The 16,138-nt window shown below is 31.1% G+C and overlaps 1 long non-coding RNA gene across 2 annotated transcripts in view; it reads left to right on the top strand.

Moving 5' to 3' along the window:
• The window catches only part of LOC149072369 (uncharacterized), a 214,464-nt gene that overhangs the window by 93,506 nt on the left and 104,820 nt on the right, over positions 1–16,138 (top strand). For both annotated transcript variants that reach the window (XR_016194409.1, XR_016194408.1), the window contains exon 2: positions 4,938–5,023. This is a non-coding gene — a long non-coding RNA (uncharacterized LOC149072369). The remainder of the gene's footprint in view (positions 1–4,937; positions 5,024–16,138) is intronic.

Here is a 16,138-nt window from a genome sequence, read left to right as displayed (position 1 = left end):
TTCTCAAATCTCTCTTATGGATGCTAGATATAAGAACATACTCGTATATATCATATACAGTCAAACCTCGTTAGTGCGTCACCCGGTTAACACGTCACTCCGCTTACCGGGTCACTTTTTGGAAGTCTCAATTGTCCTCAGGCAGGAATTGGCACAACTATGGCTTACCCCGTTTAACGAGTCACTCCGCTTACTAAGTCATATTTTTGCTCTCCCAAGAGTGACTCATTAACGAGGTTTGACTGTATTACCTCTCGTGATATTTATTTAATACTTATTCCTGAATACTGTACGTAAATGCTCAAGCCATGACTGAAATTTCAAGGTGCTTTTTTGCTAGTCATTTTGTGACATTAAATGACAGTTCAAATTCTGACTGACCACAAAAAAAGTTTTCATAAATACAACACTTTATTATACCTAAAAATCATGACAGGATGAAAAATAAAACTAATAAATAAATTAGTTAAGAAATTAGGAAATAATTTTTCTCCAGCCAATTAAGATATTTAAAAAGCCATTACTTTGGAGAAAATTGACTGAAACTTTGTTTGGTAAAAAGACCATTTTTTCAGGATTTTTCACTCGATTTTCAAAATCTTTTTTTGACACCAGACATAAGCATGTACTGTAGAACCAGACATGGCTTGCATCCCAACGGGACAGAGTCTGGGTCTTTTACCCTGTGGGGGCTGGGCTACGCTGGGGAGACAATAATACGCACATATTCGAATGTATAATATATTATCTCGGAATAGTTACTTAATACTGATTTCTGAATTCTGTAGGCCAATGTCCAAGCTATGACCGGAATTTCAAGCTGGTCATATTTTGATATTAAATGGTGTCTAAAATTCTGACTGACCCCACAAAGTATTTATAAATCCAAAACACATGCATACAAATAATAGAAAGATGAAAAATAAAACCAACAAAAATTATGTAAGAAATCAGGAAATGCCAATTTACTCGAAAAAATATTCAAACAGCTATTCCTTTGGTGAAAATAAACTCAAATTTTTGGGTGTAAAAAAAACATTTTTTTACCTGGTTTTCAAATCTCTTTTGGATACCAGTTACAAGCACATACTCGTACGTATCATAAATTATTTAGGAACGATTCTTGAAATTTTAATTTGCGAGAAATTGTCAAACGCACTTTAGTCGAAAAGAACAAGAAACAAACTCGAAGGAATGGATCTCTCTCGAGAATCATACACACACACATACACCATCTTTGATAATAATAATAATCATGTAAATAAATAAATAAATAAATATATATATAATTCCACTGAAAGTAGGTATCTCACGGAAAAGGAATTAAAGACATTAACGTAAATTAAGTCAAACAAGATATTTCCAGCTGTGAAAATGAAACGCTAAAGGGAAAATGAAAAATAAATAAATTATACACAGCCATATATATATATATATATATACACAACAAAAATACTGGAAAAAATACAAAAAAAATTACCGGAAAAGGACTTTCTCCCGGAAAACCAAAACTGGCCGTAACATGGGAAAGGAGCGAAAATATATTAATAATTCTCTAACAGAGACGTGGGAAAAATCACAAAAATCTCTCTTCTTCGTTCGAGATTTTTCGCTTTTCGCCGTCTTTTTCACGGGAAAACCATATTTACACAATTAAGGATTCATTAAGCTTTAAGGATTCTTCAAGAAAAGGGAGGAGTAAAATTTTCTTACAGAGAGAAAGAGAGGCAACTTTTAAAAGACAAAAGTGAAAATACTTGTTATAATACATACATACCTCAAAACTATGTTGTTAGACTTTTACAAAACCCTCTTTTATAATAAAAGACGTTTTCGGTATGGTGTTACGAAGTAATTGAGGAAATGTATTTGTATTTAAATAATAATAACAAAAAAAAAAATGTATTTCATGTGTACCAGGAGGAAGGAGGTAAGCGTCTCAAAACTAGGAACTTTCGAAAAGAATTTCATCGAAAATGTTAATCTCTTGGGTATTCACGGATATGTCCGCGTTTTAGCCCTGGAAGCAGCGAAATTTGTATATTTTATTTTATTATTATTTTTAAATATTTGTCAGCATGTGTGTGAGAGTGACATTCTTAACGCCTTTTGCTTGAAATTTTTTGAGAAAAATTAAATAGAAATGCTTACATTTTTAACGCGTTTTATCTGTTTGTTTATTCCCAAAAGATTCGATTCGCTTTTCCTGAATTTTGGAATCTTTGTGATTCTTTCAGCTTGTCTTGAAATAATAATTGTAATGATGAGATTCGCAATTTACGACAATATTTTCGTAAATTAAGATGCTTTTTGAGAGATGTGTTGCTCTTTTTTTTTTTTGTTGAAGAATTTGAGATTTAGAAAATTAGTGGAAATCTTTATGTGTGTGGAATTAGTATTTTTTTTTTATTGGTGAGACATTATTATACAGAATGTTATATGATGGAGGGTTTTTGGAATATTTATTTGGGTGTTATGTAATGAGTGGATATTGTTCTTTCATTCCAAATATTTTGTGAATATTTAGAATTAGATTAGGGTGCTGTATGAAGATGTTTGACTAATTTTTACAAAAACTGACGAATTTTTAGGTTATTTTGCATAAATTATGGGTTTTTGTTATTTTTTACAAATTATAGATTTTTTACTTTATAAAAATTATGGATTTTTTATTTTAAACAAAATATGGAGGTTTTGTTATTTTCCAAAAATATGGATTTTTTTTGTTATTTTCTAAAATTATGCGAGTTCCTTGTTATTTTGTAAACATCTTAGATTTTTTATTTTCCAAAAAGTTATGGGTTTTTTTTTTGCTATTTTCCAAAAATTATAGATTTTATGTTATTTTACAAAAATTATAGATTTTATGTTATTTTACAAAAATTATAGATTTTATGTTATTTTATACACTTTGTGAAATTTCCAAATATTTTAAAAATTCTGAAAATTTCAGGTATTTTTGAGGAACTATGAAATTTTCAGATATTGCCGAGAAGGTTATGAATTTTTCACATTATAATGTATATTAAATTTTCAATACGTTTTATCTGTTTCTTAATTCCCAAAAGATTCAATTCACTTTCCCAAATTTTGGAATCTTTGTGATTTTCTCAACTTGTCTTGAAATAATAATTGTAATGATGAGATTCGAAAAATTTACGACAATATTTTCGTAAATAAAGATGCTTTTTGAAGTGTGTTTTTTTTGAGTAATTTGAGATTTACAAAATAGTGGAAATCTTGAAATGTGCTATTAGTATTTTTTGATTGGTTGGGATACCATTACATAAAATGTTATATGATGGAGGGTTTCTAGAATTTTTTTGGGTGTTATGTAATGAGTGGATATTGTTCTTTCATTCCGAATATTTTTTGATCTTTTTAGTTTTATGAATGTTTAGAATTATATTAGGGTATTGTATGAGAATTTTTTAGCCATTTTTACAAAAATTCACACATTTCAAATCATTTTACATAAATTATGGATTTTTTTGTTATTTTATACAAATTTTAGATTATAGAGTTTATACAAATTTTAGATTATAGAGTTTATACAAATTTTAGATTATAGAGTTTATACAAATTTTAGATTATAGAGTTTATACAAATTTTAGATTATAGAGTTTATACAAATTTTAGATTATAGAGTTTATACAAATTTTAGATTATAGAGTTTATACAAATTTTAGATTATAGAGTTTATACAAATTTTAGATTATAGAGTTTATACAAATTTTAGATTATAGAGTTTATACAAATTTTAGATTATAGAGTTTATACAAATTTTAGATTATAGAGTTTATACAAATTTTAGATTATAGGATTTTGTTATTTTCCAAAACATTTATGCTATATTCGTAAAATTTTCGTAAAAACATCGTAAAATTTTCATGCATTTTTAGGAGAATAGCGAAATTTCCAAATACATTTCTAAGAAATTATATTTTTCAGGTATTTCTGCGAAATTATGAAATTTTCAGTTAGTTTTAAGAAATCACGAATTTCAGGTTTATTGAAATTTTTCATGTTTATTATTTCAAATTACTACATTTTATACAATTAAACTTAGTTATAAAATGATCTCCCAGAGATGTGAAATTCGAGAATAATCTTAAGGAAAATTATTCTCAAGAATATTTTTCAGAATATTCTCATCAAGGAGAATAATCTTTGGAAGGACTACTATTACAAATAACTTGAAAATATTCTCGTATATTCTTGATAAGAATATTCTCCTGTTATTTATAATATATGTTTTATATAATATCCTTGAGAATATTCTCTTCGATGAGAACATTTTCCAGTTATAGAAGTCTTTCCAGAGAATATTCTCTGTTATTTTTATTATATATTCTCTATATGTTTATTTTGCATAAATTATAAACTTTGTAGTTTTATACAAATTTAAGATTTTTTTTTTATTTTCCAAAAATTTATAGATTTTTGCCATTTTCCAAAAATTATAAGAGGTTTGTTATTTTACAAAAATTGCAGATTTTATGTTATTTCATAGATATCTTGATATTTTTTTAGAAATAATAAATATTTCAGATATTATTTTTCAGGAATTGAAATTTTCAGATATTTTTAAAAATTAAAAAAATTTCAGCTACAGTGTATTTAAAAAGTTATAAAATGTTCAGCTATTTCCGAGTAATTATGAAATTTTCACAAATTATACTACAAATTGGAAATTTTTGAGTATTTAGAAAATAAGTTGAATATACATTTTTGAATTAATAAATTTGATGTATTTCATCAAAAAATGAATTTGGTTTTTGTAATTTTGTTTTTGCACTTCTGTAAAAAAAAATTGTAAATATTTGGAATGTAAAATGTTTGGAATCTAAAATAATTGGAATATTTCAATTATTTTAGAATTAATATTAATTATAAATGAATTTATAAAAAATTCTGAAATTTTAAATATTTTCTAGGGTCTCTGATAATGTTCATCGCAGCTCAGAAGCGGACATTGGTCACTAAATTTGAAAGATGACATAAAAATTGTCTCCGAAGAAAAGTGAGTCAATTTTAAGATATAAAAATTTAAAATAAATAAATTAGTATTAATTTTAATATCCGATCTCACGATCTAAAGCAGAGGTTTTTAACCTGAGGATCGTGACCCAAACTTAGGTCTCCGGTGCTCTGGTTCTAAATCCATTTATTGCACCATTGGTTTCAGAGGCATCTCAACGATTTCGGCAGCCTGGGATGGGACCATGGCCCAGGGTGGTGCTGACAGGTTTCCAGCCCTGGGACTATTCCCATTATTTTTTATTTTTCACGCTATAAACTATTTAACGAGGGGCCCGTGAAAAGTCTGGCCTAGAGACCCTGCTTCGTGATGTGAAGGCCATGGCTGTGACCCAGACATTTCTGGGGCCCTCTTGAGTCAGGATTTTGTATACAGTATTTTCATGGAGAAGTCGCCATCCGAATCGGCATGATATTATTACAGAATTGCACAGAATTAGTGAAAATTCAGAATTTAGGAAAAATTATTTCAAAATTAGTGAAAGCTTTCAATAATTCGATGCTCCGTCTTGATTCGGGGAGCCAGGCTCAGGCCCTGTTGGCTTACCTGCCGAAACGCCATCGACTGATTTCACTAATTTCGAAAACAATATTTTGCTCATCAGAAATATTCAATTAGAAAAGGGTTAAGAATCCCTGATCTAAAGAGTTAAGATTCAAAAACCTATCAAAATCCAAAGAAAACTAATTTTCTTCAAAATTTCAATTTTTCCAATTTTTTTTCAATGTCTAAAATTCCCAAAAAATCTTTCTCTCATACATATCACAATATATATTTACATCACATTCCACATGCATAATTTTTTTCCCTCTCGTCCCGTTTTTTTTACGAAAAATTTTAAATTTTTAATATTAAATAAATAAAAATAATTTTTCTTTTCATTTCTTGAGAAATTTTGAACCCGCAGTTGTAATTTTGTGCAACCAACCCTTCCGAAGTACAAGGATTAAGGAAAGAATGGAAAAAGAAATGAAACAACAAAAAAAAATTAGGAAAAAAACCGGACGGGAGGGGGAAAGAAAAATGTCTACTGTATAGCACATCTCTTCAGAATAAGTGAAAATTCAGAATTTTGAAAAGAAATAATTTCCGAATTTAGCAAAGAAATAATTTCCGAATTTAGCAAAGAAATAATTTCCGAATTTAGCAAAGAAATAATTTCCGAATTTAGCAAAGAAATAATTTCCGAATTTAGCAAAGAAATAATTTCCGAATTTAGCAAAGAAATCATTTCCAATTTAGGAAAGAAATAATTTCGGAATTAGTGAAAGCTTCCAATAATTCGATGCTCCGTCTTGATTCGGGGAGCCAGGCTCAGGCTCTGTTGGCCTACCTGCCGAAACGCCATCGACTGATTTCACTAATTTCGAAAACCAAACATTTTGTTCATCAGAAATATTTAAATAGAATTTCAAAATTTTAAATGAAACGATGTTCATCATGCTGTTGATTTCGGGTCACGCCTGAAAAAAGCTCAAGAACCCCTGAATCTGTTAAGATTCAAAAACCTATCAAAGAAAACTAATTTTCTTCAAAATTTCAATTTCTCGAATCTCCAAAATTCCCAAAAAAATCTTTCTCTCATACATATCACAATCTATATTTACATCACATTCCATACATAAATTTTTCGTTCCTAGTCCCGTTTCTTTTTTTAGGAAAATTTCATATTTTTTAATATTAAATATAAATAAAAATAATTTTTCTTTTCATTTCTTGAGAAACTTTGAACCCGCAGTTGTAATTTTACGAAACCAACCCTTCCAAAGTGCAAGGATTAAGGAAAGAATGGAGAAGAAAAAAAACGGGAAACAAAAAAATGGGGGGAAAAAAACGGGACGGGAGGAGGAAAGAAAAAAAATCTCTACTATCACGCTTTTCCTAGAAAACACAAATGTCTTTATAATTGAATTCGCTACTCACCCTATTCCCGTCTCAAAACCTACGCCCCCCTCAATTTTTTTTTTTTTTTTTTTGCTTCTTTGTCTTCTGTAGGAGATTCCACAGGAGAGAGAGAGAAAAAGACGGGACACAAAAAAAAAAAACGGGATCAGCAAAGAAGAGGGGCACGTGCAATGAGGGTCGCGTGTTTCCATGACAACGCAGCATCTTGCAATCCTTGTTGTTTTTATGCAGCTCTCCAAGAAAATCTTATGAGCACGTTTTAAGATGAATGAAAAAATGACAGGAGTGACACAAGCAGATACACTGTACGTACTTCCCCCCCCCCCAGCCCTGTACGCCTACTCTCGCCCTCCTGGATGGATATACATGGTATGTGCATGCATGCATGGATTCATGCGTCAACTCAGCAATACGAGCACATACACACGCACATTTTTTTTATGTCCCGGAAATATCTACCGTATAGATGACATTGTTATTCCTTTTGTCTCTCGAGAGATCACCATAAGAAAAGTCTAAAATTTGTTTTTTTTTTATTTAGGTGCTGTGTCATGTGATTTAAAAAAACAACAACAACAAATTATTAGGGATGTCTATCTAATAACGGGATTGCTCTCAGGGGTGTCGTGAAGAAGTGCTCTATGTCGGTGTCGTATAAGTGTCGAAGATGTAAGGTTGTGTGTTCTTTCTATAGGTGTCTTCTAAACTGGATTTTCTTTCGAGAACATCAGTCGGTTTGGTATTTAGTCGCTTGAAAGCTATTTCGATGTCAATTTCATGTGGTGGTTTTTTTTTTTTTTTTGGTGTTTTAACTATACAGTCAAATTCGGTTATAACGACGTCGAAGATTCCACGAAAATTTGTGTCGTTATTTCCGAGGTTGATGTTTTCAAGACCTTTTTTTATGACGCAAAATTTAACTATCGTTAATCAAATACTTTGAATGAAGTTTTCATTTTTTGATCAATTTCATCGGAAAAAAAATATGAAATTGGGATAATTAATACGGGAAATTGCTGATTCTCGCCAAACATGTTGCCAAATGTCAATGAAATTTATGTCAAATAATGTTTATAATTAACCCTAGGCGGGAAAATAAAATTATACAGCAAGTTTGCTAAAATGAACTTCATGGGAAAAAAATTGAAACTTGGCAAATAAAATGCGAGATGAATATTTATAGTCATATTCATTATAATATAATTTATAAATTACTTTTATATTCCTGATTTTAGTAAAGATTAGTAATTGAAGGGAAATGTTTCGTTTAGTGCTCATACCAAGGAGCAAGTCGGAGCGTCAAACATGCAATAAATCTCTTTCAGCGTGAGGTATAGACCAACAACAGGCGAATATTCCCTGGATGCGATCAGCTCTACTCTTAGGAATTTCTAGACAAAACATCATTGAAACGGGAAAAAAAGTGAAGAAAAATTTGTCGTTATACCCGAGCTTTTGATCAACGTTATAAGCAACGTTGATTAACATTATTCTTTATGGGAAACAGTTCGAAACACCGACTATTGCCGAGGAGTCGTTACAACCAAGTTTGTTTGACTGTACATGGTATGTGCATAAATGCGTCAACTCAGCAATACGAGCACATAAACACGCGCGTTTTTTTTGTCCCGGAAATATCTACCGTATAGATCAGTGGCTCTAGACCTTTGTAAGCCCGCGGCCCGGTAAATCTCTTTTGTGTAAGTGAAAGGCCCGGTCATACACACAACTAACGAGAAATTAATGGGGAAAATTAAACTGCGAATCACTGACGGCCCGGTGAGGCTAGTGTTAGGGCCCGGCACTGGGCCGCGGCCCGGCGGTTGAGAAACACCGATATAAACGTGGATGTGATGGAACTTGTCGTTATTCGCGTCAAACTCAGTTATAACGACATCGAAGAGCTCGCGAATTTTTTTGTTATAACCGAGGTTGACGTTTTTAGACGAAAAATATAACCAGAGGGAAAATAAATACCTTACATGAAGCTTTTATTTTTCAGTGATTAGAATGACCAAATTGATCGAGAAAAATACGGGAAATCGGGATAATTAATACGGGACATCGCTGATTCTCGCCAAACATGTTGGCAAATGCCAATGAAAATATCAAATATCGAATACTTTGAAACCTAGCTACAAAGATACTCAATACAATTATTAATCCCTCTACAACGACATTTTTTCCTTTTTTTCTTTGGTAATGGCTATAGTCTAATATTAAATTACCGTCTATCGATATAACGATAATCCTTCCACAACGATATTTTTTGGTCCCCAGAGTATCGTCATATCGAGATTTCACTGTTTATAAATAACACTTGTTGATAAAATCAAATGCTACAGCAATTCTTCTAAAATGTATTTCTCTCTTGCTGACAGGGGGGACGGGGGCCCTCATATCTCATAAACCCGATAAGAATGTATCTTAAAAAGAAAAAAAAAATTTTAAGCAACAAATTTTTTTTAGGGGATATTTATTTTCCTTATTTCCTGGGATATGTTAAGGGGGGGGGGGGCATGGGTAAAAATCAGATTAAAGAATAGTCATGACAGGTGAAGGGGGTTACAGAAAGCTGTGAGGAAATAAAGCTTTCACGTGAAATATGGTGGGAAAAAATTGAGACTGTTTTCAGAATCCGCGAAAGCTATTCATAGAACTGAGGGGGCAACTTAATTAGTGGGCCCATGTGAACATGACACGGAGCCTGATATTCATAAGGAGGCCTACACGATGAGATCTGATGCTATGATTTTCGCATCATAGCATCAGATGTAAACAGATGCACAGTATGTAAACATTTAGGCTGTTAGTTTCAGCTAAGTATGGGACCCTATAGAATATCACTTTGTTCTGGGCCCATGATCTTGAGAAAGCCATGCATAAAACCCTGAAAAGAAAGAAGCTCACTAAACTCCAGCCCAGCATAGGCGCGGACCCAGGGTGATGTGTCAAGAGGTTCTATTTATTATGTAGGTTCATTGAATCATTCCTTATTTTACGAAGACCTATTTTTCTCATATAATCCGGCTCTTGGGGGGAATCATCACCCCTCACTCCCCCCCCCCCCGGATTCGTGCCTGGTCCAGGATTCCCGAGATAAATTTTTTACAAAAAATTTTGCTCATTAGAAATTTAGTTTTGATTAAATTCAATGCGATAATTAGAAATATCTCGCTTTTGAATCAGGGGTAGGGGGGTCCTGGGTAAGACGGGCGGGTACCAGTGGGAGCTATGGGCTGAAAAAGGTTGAGAAACACTGCGCATCTGTGTCAAAAAATTTCCGAACTTCGAAAATTGGCAAAATAAACGGCTTCAATCAGCTATTTTTTGCAGAGAATTTTCGTTGATTTGTTACAAGATAGAGATATATTAATAGATTAATATACAATAAGAAAAAGACAATAATTTTGATAATCAAAAATTTCTTGATTGGTTGTCGTATAAAATTTTTTAGAGGTTCATTTACAGAAAACTCTTGACAAGTTTTCATATTTTATGCAAATTTTAAAATGAATCGTAGAATTTTTATTCTTTCGGATTGTCTCAAAAAATTACTATTTGGACAACGAAAATTGACAAATTCATTTCAATTAGCTATTTTAAAATAAACCGTAAATTTGAATGAAAACCTTAAAAAAAAATTGTGGAGGATTTTTGTGACGTTCAACCATCACAGCATAATTCTCCTCTTTTGTTGATCAATTTTCGCCGAAAATATTTAAAATTAACAGTAGAATTTTATTTCTCTCGGACAAAATAACTGTTTCAAAAAATTTCAGGACTTCAAAAATTGGCAAAATCGGCAAATTTTCATAAAATTGTATTACACAAGTTGAATATTTTCTCAGCGAATTTTTATTAAGTTGTAATGGAACTAAAAAATTTTTTTCGGCATAATTGAGGGAAGGTATAAAATTTTAATTCTTGATATTGTTTGATTGGATGCATTATAACGATGATTCGAAGGATTTCCGAGAGGTTCAACTCAATCTTAATATTTAACCAAATTTAGAATTAACCGTAGAATTTTTATTCTTCTCGAACACAATAACTGTCTCTGAAAAATTTCAGGACTTCAAAAATTGGTAAAAATCAACGATTATAGCCAGCTATTTTCTCAGCAAATTTTCATTAAATTGTAACGGGATAAATTTCTTTTTTCCATGATAGAAAAAAAACACAAATTCTACAGATTGGCAAATTTTTGATAAAAATGTTTTACAAGATTTTTAGGAGATTCAACCATCACAGAAAAATTTTTCTTTTTTGATCAAGTAGAATTTTTATTCTTCTCGGACAAGTTATATGGTCATAACATTCATATGGTCAAGGCGATGGTCATAAACAGTTCATATAATCCAGTGTTTCCCAAAGTGGGCAACATCACCCCCTGGTGGGCGATGGGATGGTCCAAGGGGGCGATGGAACCTACTGATTTAACATAGGATCCTATGGGTTTACTTGAGTTGGGGGGCGATGAGAAGAAAAAATTTCTGATGAAGGGGGCGATGGAACAAAAAGTTTGGGAGACTATGATATAATCTCATCGAATATCTTAATCATACAAAAAACACACAACCAGTTAGAATAAAATCCTAGATATAATTGATTAATGAAAGACGAATAATTAATTAATTGGACATTCCAATAAAAACCAATAACTTGTCAACACTACTTTAATAGAGTGCGGTAAAGATACTTCTAAAGGTATGAACTCATGAAAGATGACATGATGATGATAATTATAATAACGACAAATTAAAAAAGGAGGTTATATGACTTATGATAATCACTCAAAACATTTCTCATCGGCTTTTCAGGAGCACCACGGTGCTCCCTGAATTACCAAGAGTGCTCGATACTCGTGTTCGATTTCGTGCTCGCGAGCACTTGATCAACATTCCAATTAAACACCTTAGAGGAATTGCATTCAAGGATTGAAATCATCATTTCATGCATTCGTATGTTAAACTTGCCGTAAGGGTGCTCTTCTTTTGATGATGGGTACAGGCACTGCTCGTGACTGCAAAAAGTTTGAAGGTCCCTGTTCTAAAGGTATGAACTCATGAAAGATGATATGATAATAATAACAACAATAACAACAAATTAAAAAAAGATGGTTATAGGACTTACGATAGTCACTCAAACAATTTCGGCTTCAACAATCAAATTTCATCTCGAAAAAGCACAAATAATGAAAACAATCCGCAAAAATCATCATCGCACTGCACGGGATGAATTTCTTTCATCCATGATAGAAAAAAAGCACAAATTTTACAGATTAGAAATATTTTGATAAAAATGCTTTAGAGCAGTGTTTCTCAACCTATGGTCCGCGACGATGGTATGAGTGGTTCGCAGGTAGACTCGATAATTTAATTCTCACTGAATGAAGAATTATTTAACCGTTGTAATATTGATATTAGTAATACCCATATGGGTCCAATTAAAAATATACCTTCATACTTAGGTTCACTATACATTCATCGAGAAAAATGCAGGAAATTGCATTTTTTTAAACGGGATATCAGTAAATTTTGAAGAAAAAAAATTCAATTCATTGTCTTTTAAATTGCAATTTCATAATTATTTCTAAAAGGGTGGGTGAATATTTTGCAGAGTAAACAAATGTATTTCGCGGAAAAAATATTCAAATGATCTGAAGACCGTATTTCATTGAAAAAAATACGGTAAACTAGGATCTTAAATAGAGTAACATACGGGACATAACCACTTGCCATAAAAAATGTTGCCGGAAGCAGGCACAATCACTAATTTCCATTAAAATTACTGAAAAACTGTTGAACATGATAAATATGTGAAATGAATACCTACATGTTTTGCTATAAGTATCATAATATAATTTATATAGCGTATTATGAAAACGCTGCATATTCACGACTTTAGTAATTGTTACAAATTCAAATGAAAGCATCTTCGAAAAAACGAGACAAGACATAGCGTATTATGAAAACGCTGCATATTCACGACTTTAGTAATTGTTACAAATTCAAATGAAAGCATCTTCGAAAAAACGAGACAAACGTGTAAAAAAATATTGGAACAACCAAAAGTGCGGGAATGTCCCGTATACGGTACACAAGTGGTCCATAAAATAGTTTCAGACATTTCACTGGTCCTTGGGTTCAGAAAGGTTGAGAAACGCTGTTTTAGAGGGTTTTTGACAGGCTCAACCATCACAGAAAAATTCTCCTTTTTGATCAACTCTCATATTTAACCGAAATTTTAAGAGATGAAACGTAGAAGGCAATGGTCATACAAACAGTCACTTTAATATCTCAAACACACAAAAGACACACACACAACAAATTAAAATAAAATCCGAGATACAAATTGATTAATGAAAGACGAAATAATTAATAAATATGACATTCCAAGAAAAACTAATAACTTGTCAACACTACTTTAATAGAGTGCGGTAAAGATACTTCTAAAGGTATGAACTCATGAAAGATGATATGATAATAATAATAATAATAATAATAATAATAACAACAAATTAAAAAAAAGAAAAAAAGGTTATAGGACTTATGATAATCACTCAAAACAATTTCTCATCGGCTTTTCTTTTTACTCGAAAAATCACAAAGTATTAAAACAGTACGCAAAAATCATCATCATCGCGCTACACAAGATGACAATTACTTCGGTGGAGGGAGATAATCAAATTCGATTAATGAAGGACTGTCGCTCCTCCTTTTGGCATCGGCGAAAAACTAATTATAATCGAATTAGGATGATCAGCAAAATCCCGACGACGTACTTTACTTTAACTTAACTTATTTTCATCCCGAAGCCCCCCCCCCCCCCCTAAAAAGATTTCTCTCTCTCTCTCTTGGTTATTATCATATGTCTTCGATTGGCTGTCTTCTTTGCTTTTAAGGGTTTTCGCGGAATAATAATAATAATAATAAAATAATATAAAAAAAAAAAAATTTACAACTGAAGAGACTTTTCTGGAGAAAAGTTCTTTAGCCCCCTGAAGGAAAAGGAGAGAGAAAATCTCTCTCTCTCTCTCTCTTTCTGTCTCCTTTATTTGCTTCATTCCCAAAAGGAGACAGAGAGAGAGAGAGAGTGTTAAGAAAGTTAAGAAAGCTGCTCTCTTTACTCATTTCAACGGAGAATTACTACCAAGTTTCTTATTTTTATTTTGTTATTATTATTATTTTTTTAATATTATTATTTTCTTGATTATTATCGTTCTTGATTTCACGTGGAAAAATTTTCTATTAGCTTCTTGTTACACCTGTTGAGCCTTTTCGTCGCCGGGAATCACTTTTAATGCCGTGTGTCAACAAGTATCCCTGCTCTTCTCTACACAACATCATCGCTTTTAATACCTAAAAATTACACCGAACGAACGGGATAAAATTATATTATTGACACAGAGAGAGTGAGTGTGAGAATGTATATATATATATATATATATATTTGATACATGTTACGAATGGAAGACATTTTTTTTAATGCACTTATAATGTAATTTCATATCGCGGAAGGATACAAAACAATCTTTTCCTTCAAAGTAAATATTCCCACGACGTTATAATTAGGATTGTATCTCTTTTATACGTAATTACACGGAACTAAGAAACAACCCGGAGGTAAATAAAGATTATTTCTAGAGGTACGTGTTACTAAAAAAGATTAAGTTGCATATATTATTGTGAATAATATCATGCAAATTATGATCTAATCTGATTCCGAACGTTTTAAATTGAATTATTATTATTCGGTGTTGCCGTTTGTGTTCGTTTTGTTTTTGAAATGTTTAATTTAGTTTAAGGAGAATGAGTTTTATTAAATATAGTAACGTAAATTTAATATTTATGTGCAGTTCGTATGGGAATTATTACTTAAAATTATAATTCTTAATAAGTGAATTATCGCGTATTTTTTTTAGAAGAATAAGAATAATAATTTTTAGTGTTTGTTATTTTTTAATATTTTAGTGTATTCTTTTAAATATTTGATATTATGTATATAATCAGTTGGGTTTTTTTGCAGTGGGGATTCTTTAGTGATATTTTAGTGATTATTAATTGGGATTTTGATTATTATTAATTGGGAGTTATCGATGACATCGGATTTTCTCATTTGATTTACATGTAACAACAGGTTTAGTTTCTGTGTAATTTTTATCATGCTAATTGGTTTGTATCTCTTTTCTACCTAATTATACAGAACTAAGCAACAACCTGGAGGTAAATAAAGATTATTTCTTGAGATATATATATATACTGAAAAAGAGATATTAATTTTTACATTATTGCGAATAATATACAAATTATAATCTAATGTTTCCGACCGTTTCAAATTGAATTATTGAATTAGTTGATGCAGTTTTGTATTCGAAATATTTAATTTAGTTTAAGGGAATGAGTTTATTAAATATAGATAGAGTAAATTTAATATTTATGTGCAGGTCGAATGAGAGAAGTATCACTTAAAATTATAATTCTTAATAAATCAATATAATAGTGTATTTTTTTAGAAGAATACGAATATATAATATGTTTTTTGGTATTTTGTTACTTTTTGTTAATTTTTTAGTATTTTAGTATTTTTTTTTTAAATATTTGTTATAATTATAATTAATTTGTTTTTTTGCGGTGGGGCTCTTTAGTGATATGTTAACGATTAATTGGGAGTTATCGATGACTTTGGATTTTTTCATTTGATTTACATGTAACAACAACTATTTTCTGTGTAATCGAACGGTATAACACGTTATCGTGTTAATTATGATTGTATCGCTTTTATATGTTATTACACGGGAATAAGAAACAACCTGGAGGTAAATAAAGATTATTTCTGATTCGGAGTGTTTTAAATTGCATTATTACAAATACAAATACAAAAGCCACAACAGACAGAATGCCCAACGAGGTAACTGAAAAAAGATGCCCATAAAAATATGGTTGTCGAATATACAGGGTGTCCTGTAAGTGCTAATGTTGCCTTCAACTCATCAACCGTCCGTCGTAGAGGACGGTTCATAATTTCGTATAATTTCAATTTAAAAAGTTCTCATCAAAAGACGTTAAAATTTTACCCTGTGCAAATTTTTGAGAGTGAAAATACAGTGCGGCACAAAATTAAAAGAACTAAATTTTTATACGGTACCCTTGTCCTTCAACTTCCAGTACCAATTAGAAAGTTGTTGCT

The sequence above is a fragment of the Pholcus phalangioides genome, unplaced genomic scaffold (assembly GCF_987345545.1).
Source record: "Pholcus phalangioides strain wild (caught in Gottingen) unplaced genomic scaffold, Ppha-v1.0 ptg000017l_1, whole genome shotgun sequence".
Lineage (NCBI taxonomy): Eukaryota > Metazoa > Arthropoda > Arachnida > Araneae > Pholcidae > Pholcus > Pholcus phalangioides.
Note: the sequence above shows the minus strand (reverse complement) of the source record. Positions and strands in the feature narration are given on the sequence as shown.